Source organism: Xyrauchen texanus, chromosome 17, assembly GCF_025860055.1.
Source record: "Xyrauchen texanus isolate HMW12.3.18 chromosome 17, RBS_HiC_50CHRs, whole genome shotgun sequence".
Taxonomy (NCBI): Eukaryota; Metazoa; Chordata; class Actinopteri; order Cypriniformes; family Catostomidae; genus Xyrauchen; species Xyrauchen texanus.
The window spans coordinates 15358453-15376540 of NC_068292.1; the positions used below are offsets into that span (position 1 = coordinate 15358453).

At 42.0% G+C, this 18088-nt stretch overlaps 1 pseudogene; it reads left to right on the plus strand.

Annotated features, from left to right (window-relative positions):
- Window positions 1-18088, plus strand: part of LOC127657621 (serine/threonine-protein kinase ULK4-like) — a 287951-nt pseudogene that overhangs the window by 19861 nt on the left and 250002 nt on the right.

The following is an 18088-nucleotide window of genomic DNA, read 5'->3' on the forward strand; positions in this document are numbered from 1 at the left end:
TCTAAATAATCGCAATATAAGTTTGTGTCCAAATCGTGCAGCGCAACTTCACGAGAGGGTGGAGTCCAAGCGGTCTCTCGTGTGACATCTTCACTTTCCCATGATACCTACGTAATCTCATGTTCTCCAAAGGTTGAGATATCCAGGATAAGCATACAAACACACCATTGTGAGTAAAGAAACAGATAAATATAGATCTAAACCAAAACCAACCAAGAGACTGTACAGCGTTCCTCCTCTCTTGTAAACAGCGCTGCTCTTCTGGCTGTGACCAGTAGCATACCACTTCTGACCAAAAGCATGATATAGAGTTTCAAAAATTACTTAAATATTGATGTTCACACCAAAAATGACTTAACTTCACTTGCATTTTAAGGACCTAAGAATTGTTTTTACATTTTTGTTCAAATGTGTTCTGGTGTAGAAAGAAAAGTTATACACACCGGGGTTTTCATGAGGGTGCGTAAATTGAGAGAATTTTCGTTTTTGAGTGAGCTATCCCTTTAAAGAATCTGGTGTTTATAGATGGCTCCATTGGCTAGTTGATTTTACGAACGTTCCATGATTGTCAGACGTCACTGGTGGGCGATGGTATTTCCGGTCTAACGTTACGTTAGCTTTATCGAAGATGCCGGTAACTGTCAGGTAAGACTAGGACCAGATAAACATGGCTTTCTACACCAGATCCCTTCAACATCTGCCAAGGATAATGATAAACGACGTACACCGAATAATTCAAGCGTCATCATCGGCTCTCAAGAGCAAGAGGGAAAAGGGTTTCAAGATATGCGTCTCTTCATTCATTGACAATTATGAAGGTAAGTTATGCTATGTCTTTAGCTAGCTGTAGCCCTAACGTTAGCGATGATTCTAGGTGACGTTAGGCTAGAAAGTAACCTTTACAAAATACTTATTAAACGATTAATTTTAGTTGTTGGTCACATGTGGTTTATTATATGGTCATTTTACTATCTGACATTGAATAAATGTATGGGCGTTTCTTCAACAAGGGGCACTTTTAGGCTTGTGAAGTTGAATAAAAAAACTTGTTCAAAAGTCACGTAACAGTCTCATAAGTTTAAATAACTTGTCTAGTTTTAAGGTCTGTAAGAGGACAAACTTAGATTACAAGAGAAGTTATGAGACTGTGTTAGTCTCATAACTAAGAAGTTATGAGTTATTCTGTTTTTAAATAACAGCATTGAAATGTCATTTCCACCACATCTCAATGCTGTAACTTAAAAATAGAATAACTTATGTCAGTCAAGAATTGTCTAAGATCATTTTTGTAACTAGTTGTATCAGTTTTTCCACAATGTACAATAATTATACATTTGTCAATGAGATAAATTAACTGCCCTAAGGACCAAACGGTGAACTGTACACCTGTCACACTCTGAAATTTAATATTGGTTTGGGCAAGAGCTTATTAGAAAATAAATGACTTGCATTTTTATATTAAGTAGAGCATGATCTTGTAAATTGTGGATACATTTTTAATGTGTGATGAGAACTTTTTAAATATTTATAAAAAAAAATGTGTGTGGTGATGGAAATGACAGGGTGGTGGTGGAAATGACAATGAATTAACGTGAATGTAGAGAAACAGTGGAGATGTTTATTAGAAAAACAATTAAACTCATCACACTCAGTAAACTCAATTCACAAAGCCATTAAACATAACCACAACTGTTTTTAGTGTAGTGCTGAGTTTGATGTATACAACTGATTTGTCTCACAGATGAACGGTTACAGTGCATACTGTAAATAACTGACACAACTGATGGCAAGGCAAAAATATAAGCAATAAATGATGCAACAAAATTAAATTTTCATTCATCTAAATGAAATCAATTAATATAAAAGTATAATTTAGAAATAAAAATAATATTATAATCTAAATATAAAAAGTATTGTAATTTATTATAATATTATAATATAAAAAGTATTACACAAATCTACTCTTGCAATCCATATCAATTGTACTTTGGTCATATTTTTAAAAATGACATTTATGGTTACAAAGTACATAAAAGTGCCCATAGTCTAAGAATCACCCATATACTAATGACTTGTGTTGTTCAGTTACATGTATTGACACTATTTGGTTATCCCCAGTATCAAGTAAAGACAGACAGGGAGAGTCAGCATCCATGCTACCTGTCATAGATCTTTGAGGAAACATGAAAAACCTCACACCATCAGAGTAGGATGAAAGACAGTTCAGTTGTTCGTCTGATCCAACCAGTTCTGTTCCAGTTATGTTCTGGGGCTTCAATTTGGCAATGATGGGTTAAACTGGCAAACAAATGTATAATTACCTAAACAAGTTGAACATCTTAGACAACTATCTAGCTAGCCAAACGTTTGAAGTAGGTAACACTATGATGACTTTCCTGCCCTATTAGTGTTCTACCTACCATTCCTATATGAAACCCCAGAAGCTGGTTGAGACAGTTGCTTTGCTGTTTATATTGTGTTGTGTTTAACTTACTTTCTTACTAACCCTAAAGTAACCTCATTCTCTAACTCATAGTAGCTAACTTGAAAAATAATGCAAAATGCACCTTTGACTTTGAGATATCTGATCAGTTTGTGATCTCTGCTGATTATAACACACTTTTTTGTTTTTTAAAAGATTGTCCTTGAAGACTCCACCCCTGTTCAGCTCTATGAGGTGGAGTGCTCCTGTGTGGCTGGCAGAGCCTTATGCAATCATAATGTTGCATTACTGTATCAGACTGTACAAAACATGTGTTTGTGTGAAAATCAATGTTAATGTAAATAGTTCTCTTTAAGAAATGCACATGTATGTACATAAACAACAAACCTATACAAGGTACCTTTTGTTATTATGAATTCAGTGTTAGTAGATTACATTACATTTTATTGTAATTTAGCATTAAAGCATTAAAGTACTGTTGAGTACTGTATTATGTGCAGTTATGTGGACTAGTTATCTACAAACTCATAACTCATACAAAATGTCAAAAGTTGCACCACAATGTTTATTTACATAGTTCATCATTACAAATCTATACAATGTTACAATTATAGGAGCCATGTTATTGTTTAGTGTAGTATGACAGCTTGTGTCTTTTGTATAATAAATGTCTGAATTAACTCATGTATTTGTGTTCCTCCTGGCAGTGTAAAAGACAATAAATGACAAATGTAAACATTGTCAATATTTCAGACAATTTTCTGAAAAGGTATATCACAATATACAAAAAACAAACAGCATAGTAAATTACAAAATATATAAGCAGTATATGGAAGCTCATAGAGAAAAATACAGTCCTTGGCGCTGGTAAACAAAAATTGTTCCACTCAAAAAGACATGGCACAGCTCCTTGAACAAGTTTTCGGCGTCCTGGGGTGTATTCCAGAAAGCAAGGTTAACTTACCGTCAGATAAACCTTAAACTCTTGGTTGATTAACCCCAAACTTGCTTACTCAAGGTATGTCGGTTCCAAAACGAATCGGTTACCTAACGTAACCTCGGTTCTCTCAAGATGAGGGAACGAGTATTGCGTAAGCTAGCTTACGCTACGGGAAAGATTCATCTTTTCTGAGATATTGAAGCCAAAAAATTATCCTTATTTTGTATCATTTGTCAACGCAGTGCAGCAGCTGCATACCTTGAGCGGGCTAGCTAGCGAGCTCATTGGTTGCTCTGCGGCAACTGCTGCAGCCTATAGACGAGCTTGGGCGAACTCGCGTCCAATGAGAGGCGTCCGCGCGCTTACTGCATCAAAGCCCGCCAAAATGGGCGTGGCTAGAGTGCATATAAGCGTAGTTCGTGAGGCTGGAACCCTGGTTTTCATTGAATGAAGTGAAAGTCGCCAGTGGCACGAAGCACGGCCGGCTAGGCAATACTGTTCCTCATCTAGAGAGAACCGAGGTTACGTTAGGTAACCGATTCGTTCTCTTCACGAGTATTAGCGTAAGCTAGCTTACGCTCACGGGAACCCATTGTCAACGCCGCGCGCTCAAGCATCCACTGCATGAGCCCCGGGGTGGGGGACCCGGGGAGCCCTTGTGAGTGGGGAAATAATATTTGGCCGGCAAGAGTGTGGGCCAGTGTGTGTGTAATACATAAGCACATAGTGGGAAGGGAGCGACAGAGCGCGGTGCCGGTCTGTGTGGAATGAGTCCCATCAGTGCAGCTCACCAGGGAGCTGTAGCATATTAAACCGCTAGTAGTTTTGCCTGCAGGGCGGGCACTTCCAGATTGTAAAATCTGACAAAGTTGGAGGGAAGCCCAGCCCGCTGCCACACATATGTCGTGAATGGAAATCCCGCTGGACCATGCCCACGATGAGGCCATGCCTCTAGTGGAGTGAGCCCTAATGCCCAACGGGCATGGCAGGTCTTTTGGCGCATATGCGGCAGCAATAGCGTCCACTATCCATCTAGACAGTGTCTGTTTCGAGGCAGCGAGACCTTTGGTGCGCCCTCGAGCGAAACGAAAGCTGCTCAGAGCGTCTGAATGAGGCGGAGCGCGCAGTATACAATCTCAGTGCTCTGACTGGGCAAAGGAGATTGGCGTCGCGTTCAGCTATCGGATGCTGGCAGCGCCGATAGGGAAATGACCTGTGCTCTGAAAGGAGTACCGATCACCTTGGGAACATAGCCGTGTCTAGGCTTTAAAATGACCTTGGAGTCACTTGGTCCAAACTCAAGACACGCAGCGCTGACAGACAGCGCGTGAAGGTCTCTCACACGTTTGACTGATGACAGGGCAGTCAGAAAAACGGTTTTGAGTGAAAGGTATTTCAAATCCACGGATTGAAGCGGTTCGAAAGGGGGGGGGCTTTCATAGTTTCGAGAACTATAGAAAGATCCCAGCTAGGAACCGATGGGGGGCGCGGGGGGTTCATCCTTCTAGCTCCCTTGAGGAAGTGGATGACCAGCTCGTTTTTTCCCAGTGACTGGCCGTGCAGGGGTTCAGCGAACGCCGCAACGGCCGCCACATACACTTTGAGCATAGAGTCTTCTCGTGGAAGGGGCTCTAGCATGTATGATGGTGTTTATTACCCCTTCTGGCAGAGCGACGGGTAGTCGTTGATCACCCACGCGTGCAGCGCCCAGCGCTCTGGGTGGGGATGCCAGATCGTGCCGCGAGCTTGAGAGAGGAGATCTGCTCTCACTGGGATGGGCCACGGCGCTGTCAGTGACAGCTGCGTAAGCTCCGGAACCATGTCTGATTCTCCCAACGCGGGGCTATGAGGAGCACCGAGTGACGCGTTTCCCTGATCCTCTGCATTACCTGTGGCAATAGCGAGACGGGAGGGAAGGCGTAAAGCGGGCGGTTGGGCCAGTCCTGGGCCAGCGCATCCTCGCTTTTCGAGAAAAATATTGGGCAGTGAGAGTTCTCTTCTGACGCAAGAGGTCTCGATCTCTGCTCTGCCGAATATGCGCCATAACTTCTGGACTGTTTGAGCGTGCAGGGACCATTCCCCTGGAGGAATATTGTCTCTGGACAGTCTGTCTGGGCCGTCGTTCAGGTGGCCAACTCAGTATGCGTTTCATCAGATGGAAGAGGTTCCTGGATCTGACACCGCCCTGACGGTTTAGGTAGGATACCACAGATCTGTTGTCCGAACGGACCAGGACGTGGTGACCCTGAATGACCGGGAGAAAGCGCACAAGCGCGTACTCGACCGCTATAATTTCCAGACAATTTATGTGAAGGAGCTTTTCCTGAACTGACCATAGGCCAAAAACCGGAGAGCCCTCGCAGACCGCGCCCCAACCCGTGTTGGACGCGTCTGTCGAGATGACTTTTCGGCGAGATACAGCTCCCATCGTCACTCCCCGCTGATACCATTCGGCCACTGTCCAGGGCTGCAGAGCTGAAATACAGGTCTGAGTCACCTTGATCGGCTGGCGGCCTGTGGCCCAAGCCCGGCAAGACGCGCGGGTGTTTAGCCAATGCTGAAGCTGGCGCATGCGCAGTAAACCCAGCTGAAGTACTGCTGTGGCTGAGGCCATGTAACCTAGCACTCTCTGAAATTTTTTCAGAGGCGTGAGGCTGTTCATCTGAAAGGACGCTGGCTAGTCGCTGAACACGGCGGCTGTGTAGATAAGCGAGCCGTCATTGCCACGGAGTCTAGTTCTATTCCAAGGAAGGAAATTGCCTGACTGGGCTGTAGTGAGCTCTTGGTCCAATTGACTGCAAGACCCAAACTGTTCAGATGGCTGAGGAGAACTGTTCTGTGAGACAGAAGCTCCGTATGTGACTGTGCCATAATCAGCCAGTCGTCCAAATAGTTCAGAATTCGCAAGCCCTGACTCCGCGAGGGGTGCGGCGCCGCATCCACGCACTTCGTGAATGTACGGGGTGCTAAAGACAGGCCGAACGGAAGGACGGTGTATTGATAAACCTGGCCGTCGAAGGCAAATCTCAAGAATGGCCTGTGACGGGATTTATCTGAATCTGAAAGTAGGCATCTTTCAGATCGAGAGAGATAAACCAGTCCCCCTGGCGCGTATGCGCGAGGAGTTTCCTGATTGTAAGCATTTTGAACGGTCTTTTTGCAAGCACCTTGTTCAAACCCTTGAGATCTAATATTGGTCTGAGGCCGCTGTCTTTCTTGGGAACAAGAAAATAACGGCTGTAAAACCCTGACTCGCTCAGCGAAGGCGGCACTTTCTCTATGGCCCTTTTGCACAGAAGGTTTGCTATTTCTGAACGAAGCATGCAGGCTGCTTCCGTGTTCACAATAGTTTCGAGCCACGCTCTGAAGCGGGGAGGGCGGCGATCGAACTGTAGCAAATAGCCCTGTTTTATTGTGCTTAACAGCCATTTGGATATCCCTGGGATAGCTTCCCACGCTTTGAAGCGTAACGCTAAAGGGTGAATGGCCAAATCGCCCTGATTGCTGCACACAGCGCGCTGAACAGAATGTGTGAGCGCGCTTACTGTGCTTATGCATGACTGCTCGCAGACAGCAGGGACAGGCTGTTCTGTGAGTGACTTCCCGATTGAGGTGAATGTTTATATACAGAATATCTCCCTCGTTGCCCCCTGGACTGCCTGTCTGCCCCTCGTTGCCCCCTGGACTGTCTGTCTGCCCCTCGTTGCCCCCTGGACTGCCTGTCTGCCCTTTGTTGCTCCCCTTGGTCTGTCTGCCCACCACAAGCTTCCCCCCCAGTCAATGGACATTTGTTCTTCCTGTTTTTTATGTCACGTCACTTTTGAGCGTCTGGAATCCGCTCCTTGAGGGGGGCTCTGTTAGGGTTACCTCGTCTTGTTCTCACTGTTACCCCTTGGTTGTCATTTTTGTCACTTTTGTATTTCGTAGTTTTCACTTTTGTCCCTTGTTTAGTTCCACAGTCTCCCTGTTAGCGTTCGTGTTCTCTGTCATTGTTTTCACCTGTCCTCATTAGTCTACCATTGGTTTCTGTTTATTCACCTTGTTATCTTGTTTTGAGTTCTGTTGTTCATTGGTTCCTGTCTTCCCTTGTCAGTGTATTTAAACCCTGTCTGTTTGTTCAATCGGTGTCTATCGTTGAATGTTGTTAGCCTGGTATGTGTTCCCTGCCTGTTTTCTCAGTCTTGTGTTTATTTCCCCATTGAGGGTTTTTCCTTTGTTCCTGAGTTTTCCGTGTACCTGCCTTGTCTGTTTCCTCAATAAAGTTGAACTGCACTTGGATCCGCATCTCCTCGTCTGCCTTCGCTGCCCATTCATAACAACTGGACAATGCATAGCTTTTTAGATGCAGTGAAAAATGTGTAATTTGTCCTGTGACAGAATCTAGCTGGGGATGTACATGCAGATGAGGGTCCATCTACCTCTACACATAATCTTAGTGTAAGAACTTGTCCCTGGTTGTCCTTATTTACATAATGTTACTATGTGGCAGATTTTCTTCTTTAACCATCTTATTTACTTTGCCTTCCTAGTTGTCTGCAAAGGAGGTGTATAAGGTCCATCTATTAAGGCAAATTAAAAATACAGCTTCAGCTAGAGGAGAAAAGGCTGGCCATAAAAAGGCAAACTTGAAATAGAACTACTGGAGTATCGCCTTACATTTATTCATTTGGCAGACGCTTTTATCCTTACAAAAGAGGAAGAACATCAGCGAATCATCTTAGGGAGACAGTGGTACAAAAAAGTGCCATATTACAAAGTTTCACTATCATCAGAATAGTATACAAAACAGATTTAAGTGCAACAAGAAATGTAAATAATTTCTTTCTTTTTTTTTTTTTAAAAAAAACCTTAAGGTGAGAAGAATCATATGTGAACATGAATCTGTTATTTTAATTTTTGTGTGTGTGTGTGTGTGTGTGTGTGTGTGTGTGTGTGTGTGTGTGTGTGTGTGTATAAAGCAATAAATACAAATCTGTCATGTCTCTTATTTCAGGATATGAAGAAATAGAACCGATTAAATAAAGTGATTTTGACAAATCATGTCTCTAAGCATTCTGCCATCTCTGTGGTCTGCTAGATTCAATGGGTGTTGTTCTAGGTCATCTTCATCAGGACAGGGGGGATGCCTCTCTCCTCTTATTGTGGCAATGTTGTGAAGTACCACACAAGCAACTGTGATGTCACATGCCCTATTTGGAGTGACCCTGAGCCCACGCAGACACTGAAACCTCGCCTTCAAAATGCCTATTGTCATCTCCACCTTGGCCCGTGTTCTGCTGTGAGACAGGTTGAAGCGTGTCTGTGGTCCGGGCTCAGGATCAGGGTAGGGTGTCATCATATAGGGGAGGCAAGGGTATCCTCTGTCCCCAGCAAGTAAACATAGAAGTGTCCTGTAATGTTTGAGGTGTTTTGTAAATGTAATAAAGACTACAAGCATTTGTCTAACAACTTACTCTGTTGAAATTTGTTGCACAGAGATGACTCTCTAAATATTCTGGCATCATGTACAGACCCAGGCCATTTTGCCTCAACATTAGTGATGAGGTGGGTTGCATCACATATTACCTGTGGAGAACACTAAGTTTATTATTTGTAACACCAATATTAAGGAGCCAAAATATAGCTATTACCTGCACATTGATGCTATGCACAGACTTCCTATTAACATAGTCTCCCTCATTGATAGATGGAGCTTTAATAGGAATGTGGGTGCCATCAATGCACCCAATCACGTTTGGGAACCCTGAAATTAAGATTAATTACAAGTTTAAGAAGTCTGTGTAGCCTTTACGTGTGCACGCAGTCAAAATAAACCTATTAAGAAATGTCATTTAATTGAAGTAGATGACAGAATTTCTGAGAGCAAACCTGCCACCCTGTGGAATTCTTCTTTAATAAAGCGCACAGGTTTATGGCCAGGGAACTGTACAAAAGTGTGTAGAAACCGTTTCAGTGCCATGCATACTGTACGAACGGTTCTACACACTGTTGCCTTTCCCACATGCTCTGCATCGCCCACATTGTAGAGAGAACTCCCCGTAGCAAAAAAGCGCAGAGCAATACAAAGAATTTGTTCGCGCTAAGCGCTGACCCCGCGGTTTGTTATGTTTGAGATGTGTGGTTTTAGTAGGTTTGTTAAATAAATTAACGACTCCCTAGAAAAACGATAGCGCTCCTGCAAATATTCGTTAGGATAAGAAAAGACATCGATACGTGGTCTTATCACCCTCTGACGGCGAATAAAACCCTGTACAATCTGTGCCTCTACGTCCACAGGATCCTCATCAAAAGGGCACGCCATGCTCGGAAACCTCTCTGAAACAAACTAACCCTGCAACATAACCTGCTCCGGAGCAGGTTAAGTTCAGAGAGTGAGTTGCTATGACTACTAACATACCCTGAAAGTTACCTCCGTTTTTGGAACCGAAAGTTGAGGTTATCCGCTTGCTTACTCTTAAACATACCCGGGTATGTCACATAACCTGCTTTCTGGAATACACCCCTGTGGTGAAATCTTCTAGCTTAAAATGTCGACTGCAGACCCGGGTGTTATCGGTAGGAGTGAAGTTCTCGCATCTTATCTTGACTAGCCACTGAGCTCGTACCTCAGGCTGATGCGGAAAACGATGAAAACTTACTTCAGAATTATACCTCGATGAAACAGCACATCGAGGAACACTACAATGTAATTTAGAGTTGCCAATTTGATACTGATATGTAAGACGTTTCTTATTTACTGTTAACATTTTACATACGGTTCTCGCTGATAGCTTGCCACTCACTCTTCAACAACATCTACATCGGAAATACCGGTAGTAACCTAAACCGGAAGTCCCCCCGCCCACCACACAGATTTCGAACGTTCGTCGCGTCATCCTGTGCACAGAACCTCTCTGTCTAGTATTGATGCAGTGAGTGGGCAAACAGCCTATGGCATATTTTATACACTGCCTGTGTGTTCAGCGTAGTTCCTTTTACAATAAGCCTTTGTCCTACCCTAGAAAACACATGCAGGTTATAAAAAGCTCTCCATTGTTCTGGCGCTCCCTCAGATGAAAAAGTTCTGCTTCGGCACAGGTCTGCTTCCAGCGGTTCCAAAGTCAATTGTTTTATGAACCCAGCACTCTTTTTCTGGTATGTTTATGCTATTTTGTTGCCACTAACTATGAAGAAACTTAAGTATTAATCTCTAATTAAAAGTACAGTCAAGTAACTTATGACAGTTCAATACAGCAGTTTTGCCTAAAAACATCTACAGTACAGTGTGTGCACAAAGTGGAATGATAGGTTCCAGGAGATCTAATAAAATCTGTAAATGTGGAGAGGTTTTGCCACTGAGCTGTGAACATGCCCTGAACTCTCATTTGCTCATTTTGTTCTATAATAATAGATTTTTCTTGGTCCTGTTCAATGAAGATTCATAAATGCATAAACATATAGAAGCAATGGATGGTTAAAACACTTTTGGGTGAAGCTCATGAAAACTGACAAGAAATGTCCATGCCATATTTTACCCCAAATACATAGATACTCATTTTTTAGGACCATTAAGAATTTTTGCATTACTGTAATGAGGGGTAAAAACAATAATAATAATAATAAAAAAAAATCTGTACAAAAAATACACAAACATTTGTGCTCATTTTAAAGGCATAGTTCACCCAAAAATGAAAATCTTCTCATTACTCACAAACACTTATGCCATCCCGATGTGCATGACTCTTTCATTTTGCTGAACATATATTATTCATTTTTAGAAGAATATGAAAGTGATAGGGTGCCAGAATTTGAAGCTCCAAAATCCACATAAAGGGAACATAAAATTAATCCATAAGACTCCAGTGGATAAATACATGTCTTCAGAAGTAATCTGATAGGTGTGAGTGAGAAAGTCCTTTTTTCCTATAAATTTTCCTCCCTGCTCAGTCAATGGGATTCTTCTTATTTCCTAATTTGAGCTTCCTCGCTCCTCCCTTCTCGAGCCTGTGACCTTGAAACCGATCAAAGTCTGCCATCTTGAAGGACTCATCAATTCGTCAAATGCACCACAAGGAGGCAAGGATTGAGAAGAGAGGAAGCTTAGAGGACGCTTGATTGAGGAGGCACCGGAGCATCCCAAGCAGAAGACGTTTTGGTTGAAGAACCTGACACATGCATAAATTCTCCTCCCCTTCACATCTAACGCAACAGTTTTCATTCTTGTTTCACCTTTGTAATGCAGCTGCGTAGAGACAGTGCACTGAAATGACGCGTGAGTGAGCAGGACATTCCAATTTACAAATCCATCAAATCCATCCATTCATTTTCATTTTTGGGTGAACTATCCCTTTAAAATGTATTTTAAATCTGAATTGCATAAATAATATATATATTATAGAATTGACACGCCAACTCAGGTGCTTGAGATGAATCCAGGTGTGGGAGTTTATTATACTGGACAAAGGAAAAGCAGGTAAGCAAGCGAGGCTTGTATTCAGGTACAGTACAAAGTCTTTGGAGACAGTCTTTGATCAAACAGTGAACCAAGGCAGAGGGCACAAATCCATAAATGATTACTTCCAAATTAACACATGCCCAAACAGGTAACTTCAACTTCAGATGGGGTCACTGGTGAGTCATGTTCATAAACAGAGTAGCAGGTAGGTATATCAAACAAAGCATTTTCAGAGTATTCAGTCACATTCCCTGAGCATTCAGAGGCTTGTAGTATAACAGGGAAGTTACAAACAGGTAAGTAGATATGCAGTAAACTCGGGTTTTACAAAGTCACATTTCTTGCAAGTCTGGAGGAGACCTTAGACAATCAGGTGAGATTAACACAGGTGAGTAGAAACACTGTGTTCACAGAGTCAATTGTCTTGAATATCCAGAACAGATCTTTGACAATCAGGTAAGTAAAACACAGAGAAGCAGTATTCCACTGTGGCAGAGCAAGAAGGATGTCTAAGGTACTTTTCAACAAGGCCAGGCACTGATTTCTTCTTTCTTCTTTTTATTGGTGGCTCACATTCTAAAATAGAGCATTACCGCCATCTACTGTGGGTTATGGATCAGAGACTCTTTCCCTTCTCTCCACAGACCTTCATGACCCGTGCTTCCAATGGCGCTGCATGTTCAGCTCCTCCATTTCAGCCCCAAGTCCCTCACTACCCATGGAGCGGAGAAAAAAAAAGACCTGTTATGGCCTAGCTATATTCTTTCAATTAACCGTGTTCTATTCAGAAATTGTATTAATAGACAATCCCCTCTTACTGGATTTAACAGCTTCTTTAAGGTTATTGTTGTTCTCCTTTCTTCTGTAATTCATCTTCTAGTTTATTTCTTGCCTCTGTATATCTGTTTCACTGTTTCTGCAACTCCACACCAATCACATATTCCTGTAAAATGTTTTCCTATTATATACATTGTTGAGTTAAGTCCAGTATGTCCCAGTCTGAGTCTCGATAAAATACATTCTTCTTTCCTCCTCCTGCCTGAATTCATTCCTCTTCCTACTAATGGTTGTATTAAATGTAGATGGCTACCCTTTTGTTCATTATCCCAATAAAATTGCCATATTTGATTTTCTTTCCCTGATACTCCAATATGCATATATGTTATATATAATATTTCATAAAAACTGAACGATCTTATTTGTCTGTTGCATTATATAATATCTGAAGAATCTCTATCAACATATCTTGTCTAGTTTCAGACTGTTGAGCTTCCAGACATAACAGGGCTGAGCTTGAATCTGAACATATGAGAGTTTTGTTTAATCTCATATCTTTCATTTGGTTAATTGCTTGTAAAATCACTAGTAATTCTCCTGTAAACACAGAAACTTGATCTGATACCCTTTTTCCTTCTGCCACTTTCAATCTTGAGTTGATGTATGCTACCCCCACCTGACCTTTCCCTGGATCTTTAGATGCATCAGTAAAAACCTTTATATACACCTTTCATACTTAGTCCATATATGCTCCCTTGTTAATTCTGCCTCTAACGCATTTTGACCTTTATATTGTCTTGCTTCCAATAGAAATAAATCAACATTTGGCTGTGGTAAGATCCATAGAGGTATTGATGGTAATATTACTACTGGGGTTAGAGTTAGTAGAGTGTTATAGTGAGAATTAAGTGCAAGTCTTAACTAGGTGATAAGCTGCAGGTATGGGTGAATAACACTCCAGTGAGTGAGAGCGGTTGACTAATGGTGAGGGAGAGCCCGGTGCACTCATGACATCTAGTATCTATGTGTGTGTTTTAGCCTGCTTTTGGCCCCTGTGGCTCCTCAAACAGCAGAGGAAGTACAAACAGCACCTGTTGACCCAGTCAGCCCAAACCTCACCAAGTCCTCCACATTAGAGCAGCATACATGAGAGTCAGCACATCCTGCCCCATTGCCTCAATCTGGATGCCTGCAAAGTGCCTGTGTATTTTATGGGCTAATCAGCCGAGGAGAGGGATAAAGGCAGCCAGTTGAGGCAGTTCGAGAGAGAGAGCCACACGCAGCTGCCGTGGGTGTGTTTATGTTTGTGACCTTTTTATTAAATATTACTTTCATGCATCAGCCGAAACGCAGTAAAGAGAATGGATGCACTGTTGTGGATTCCTCACCACTGCCATCCGCCCAAAGGAGCAGCCAAAGCCGTAAGCTGAGGGACGGAGGAGTCGCTGCTATCCACCTGGACGTGGAGGAACGGCCACCATCTGCGAGGGGAGGAGGGGCTCGCTTCCGGCCGCCTGGATCCACGGAGCCGCTACCAGGTGAGGAGGGGGTCTCTACCAGCTTCCAAAATGCAGAGGGGCATTCCATCCACCAGGGGTTGGTGGACTTGCTGCTGTCCACCCAGGGAGGAGCGGCTGTCATTCGCCAGAGTGTGGAGGAGTGGTCGAGGACCAGGCGATGACGTCTCTGGGAACCGGCAACCAATTTTTTTCTCCATCCCTCCTCTGTCTCTCTCTCTCTCTCTCTCACTCAATGTCGCTCTGCCTCGCTCTTTCCCTCTCCCCTTTTCCCTCCCCTTGTCACCCTCCCAGGTCACAAGTAAGCCAGGGCCAGAAGGGCAACTTTTTTTGAGACAACTATAAATAAGCAATTCACAAATTGATTTCCCCAGAAAAGTGGAAACACTGGCTCTGTGTCACAGTCAGGATTACTGTTTAATTGAGTTCCCCAACATACTGTAGCAACATTGGCTCAACCAATGGTGTGAGTTTGGGGTAGGGCTACCTTTTTGCCAACTACTAGCATGTGGGGGGACATTTGGGAAACCTGTTTAAACAGGCACTACTTTTCAATTTCTGTTTGTTACCACTCATGGTACAGAAATTGCACACATCACCTTTAATGTTTTTGACAATTCAATGCAATTCAACTGCATGTCAGTGTCAAGGATAAATATAGCTGCAAGCAGCGATACGGGGTCAAGACAATTATCGGCACCATGAGCAGCAAAAGAAGCTTTGTGACATGTTTGAGTCCGATGAACAGTGTATGAGGAGTTAGAAAAAGTTAACTTTCAATCATTAAAAATCCCATTTATTTTAAAAAATAACAAAAAATAAGCTACTTCTTAGAAATTTTGTCCAGTATGTGGTGCTGTTCTGAAACTGCTCAGGTAGTATCTGGGCATGATGGTTATCATGCAGGAAAGCGTTCAAGAGTTATAATGCCAAAATAGCCATTGTTCTATCTCCTGACCAGTAGGGGGCAGTGTGACAATACACTGCAGGTAACCTCAGAGCCTAATGGTGATGACACATATCAAGTTTTGCCCCAATACCTCAAAGCATTGAGGAGATACTGCATCAAGTTAAATTTTGAGCTTTTTTCGTAAAATTTGTTGAATCGCCATTCGAAAACTGTATAGTTTATAAAAATTCGGTGAATAATTTTTTGTCATGATTGCCTCTAGATGAAGCAGGCCAATGTTTGTGCAAATCGGACAAACAGTCTAGGAGGAGTTTGAAAAAAGTAGGTTTTCAAAAATATTTACAATTTTACAATTTCCAAAAGTGTTCAAAAGTTATAAGCCAAGAAAATCTGTTTTTGCTTTCTCTCTGTGCCAAATTTCATAACTTTCCCGCAAGCGGTTCTAGGGTTGCCATAGACTCAAGAACGGAAAACGAAGAAGCAGAAGAATAAGAAAACTATCGAAAACAATAGAGGTCTTTCGCCCCTTCGGGGCTTGACCTCTAATAATAAGAACACTAATGAAAACAATAGGGGTCTTTGCCTCTTCAGGGCTTGACCTCAAATAATTTTCTCTGAACATCTGTATCAACCACTGCTAAAAACTCTCCCTCTCTCTCTTCAGCTGAACGGTTGTCCTGTCTGAGCTCAGAAGACTGGTCCCAGATCCTGCAGTAAGTGAGTGCTGATCTGGATCAGCTAATGCTACAGCAGCATGCACTAAACTCAACCTGCTCTGTTACCTATGCACGGTCTGTAAACACAGAGAGATGGCCACACGCCACATACACTCTCAGATGGTGAGACACACATCTGATACACATGCTATCAAAAGTCTTGTGGCACAGAAAAAAAAGTTGCCAATATGCATCCGTTTCAGGTACTGAAATACCCAGTGAAATTATACAAGAGAAAAGAGTCTATGATTAGCATTTCCTTTCTTTAAAATTTTTGCCCTTCTCTTAGTTTAAAAGGAGTTGGAGAAGTATATTTTATATTATCAATGAAACACTTCAGTACATCTCCTTTCTTTGACAGAAGATATTTAATGTAACACTCAACATATGATATGTTTATGCTACATACTCAACAGCTGTTCTCTTAGACTGCATCATGACTCGGTTTGACAAGTTTACTTGTGCTGCCATCAAATGCCCCAGAGCAACACAGTCCTCAGTTCTACACTCTTTCAATCCATCAGCACTGCTAAGGGACCTGTCTGAAAGATGCTTTTACAACACTTACAACTGTAAGAGAAGGCAAAACCATGCCCCAGCCTTTCGTCTCTGCTTCATTGAGGCCTACATACCTGCTGTAGTCATATAGTGGGCTTCAAAAGTCTGAGTCCACTTTGAAAAAGAAAAAAATATATATATATAATGTACACAGTATGTATATACACTCACCGGCCACTTTATTAGGTGCACCTGTACATCTACATATTCATGCAATTATATAATCAGCCAATCGTCTGGCAGCAGTGTAATGTATAAAATCAGATACGGGTCAGGAGCTTCAGTTAATGTTCTCAACCATTAGAAAAGTGAAAAATGTGATCACAGTGATTTAGACTGTGGCATGATTGTTGGTGCCAGATGGGTTGATTTGAGTATTTCTGAAACTGCTGATCTCCTGAGATTTTCATGCACAACTGCCTCTAGAGTTTACTCAGAATGGTGGCAAAAACAAAAAACATCCAGTGAGTGAGCCTCATGAAGCCAAGCCATGGGAACATTTTTCTATACTGTTATTACAATAAAAAAAATTATTATGTGATTTTGTTCCGTGGTGTGTGGTTCTTATTTATTTAATTTTAACTGGATACAGTCATATATAGTATAATAAAATTCTTCTTCAGTAAACATTTCATTTTCCAAACAATGAAAAATAACTTTAGCTGATCTTATCTGTTTAGATGTCTGGGAATGTGTTGTTTTTCTAATGAGGGAAGTAGAACAATAGTCTGTGAGCTGAGGAATGGTTGTCCGCTGCTGTCCTCGCCTCGGGCTGAGAATGAGATTCCTCTTCCCGTGTTTCATCAATGGAGACTGTAATTAGAGGAGTTTAATAGATTTTTAAACATGGAGAAATTTAACGGTACCTACTATAAAGATACATTTCCCTTGCTTAAACTTAAGCAAGTATAAATCAGATATGCGCCTTCTCTGTTCTGTTTATTCAGTTTTTATCATTTTTAAAGGCAAAGTGTGCTATCATTTTTCTTTTTAAAATATTCACTTTTTTGTATTTCACTGCTTAATATGCATAGACAAGTGTAAGGAAGCCAATCGTAGGTTGATTCATTTGAAAAGTCAAAACACTGTGGTGCTATGAAAATATTTATTTTGTTTGAGCATCCTGACCAGCCCGGCACTGCAATACTTGCTCAGCCAGTGGTGCGAGTTTGGGGTAGGGAATATCTGGCTATCTAGAATTTCTGTTTGGTAACCTCAGAGGCACAGAAATAATTTCTCTCTCTGATACAGTTGCCTGTGCTGGTCCAACAGATGTGACCTGCTCCGAACTGGGATGTGTGAGTGCCACCCTGCTAGATTAAATTCTTGGAAGCTTCGGTTACACAATCTAAGACCAACTATTAATTTTGTTTACATATTACTCCTCAAACAAATTCATCATTTGTCAAAGTGTGTAGTTAACCATACAATTCCCATAATTTATAATGCAACACTATGAAAGGATTCTCAAATGACACTACTGGTGCCAGTCTTGAATTGTCTGCTTGTAGAAAGACTCTGCCTGTCTCTCTCCTCTCTGTCCCTGTGGCTGTGAGTGGAAGGAATGACAGGCATGTGTCTCACTGGCCCCCACACAGGATTACAGCCACTATCTCCACTCTACAGTCACCAAGCAACGGAGAAGACATTATATAGCATTGAATACCAGCATATACTGTACACTATACATATAGTGCAATATGCAGTGTTTACAAAGTACTACAAAATAGTAAAACATTATGCCTTACTGTTTAAGATATCATATTTAGAAGAGGAAACTGTATTTCTTATAC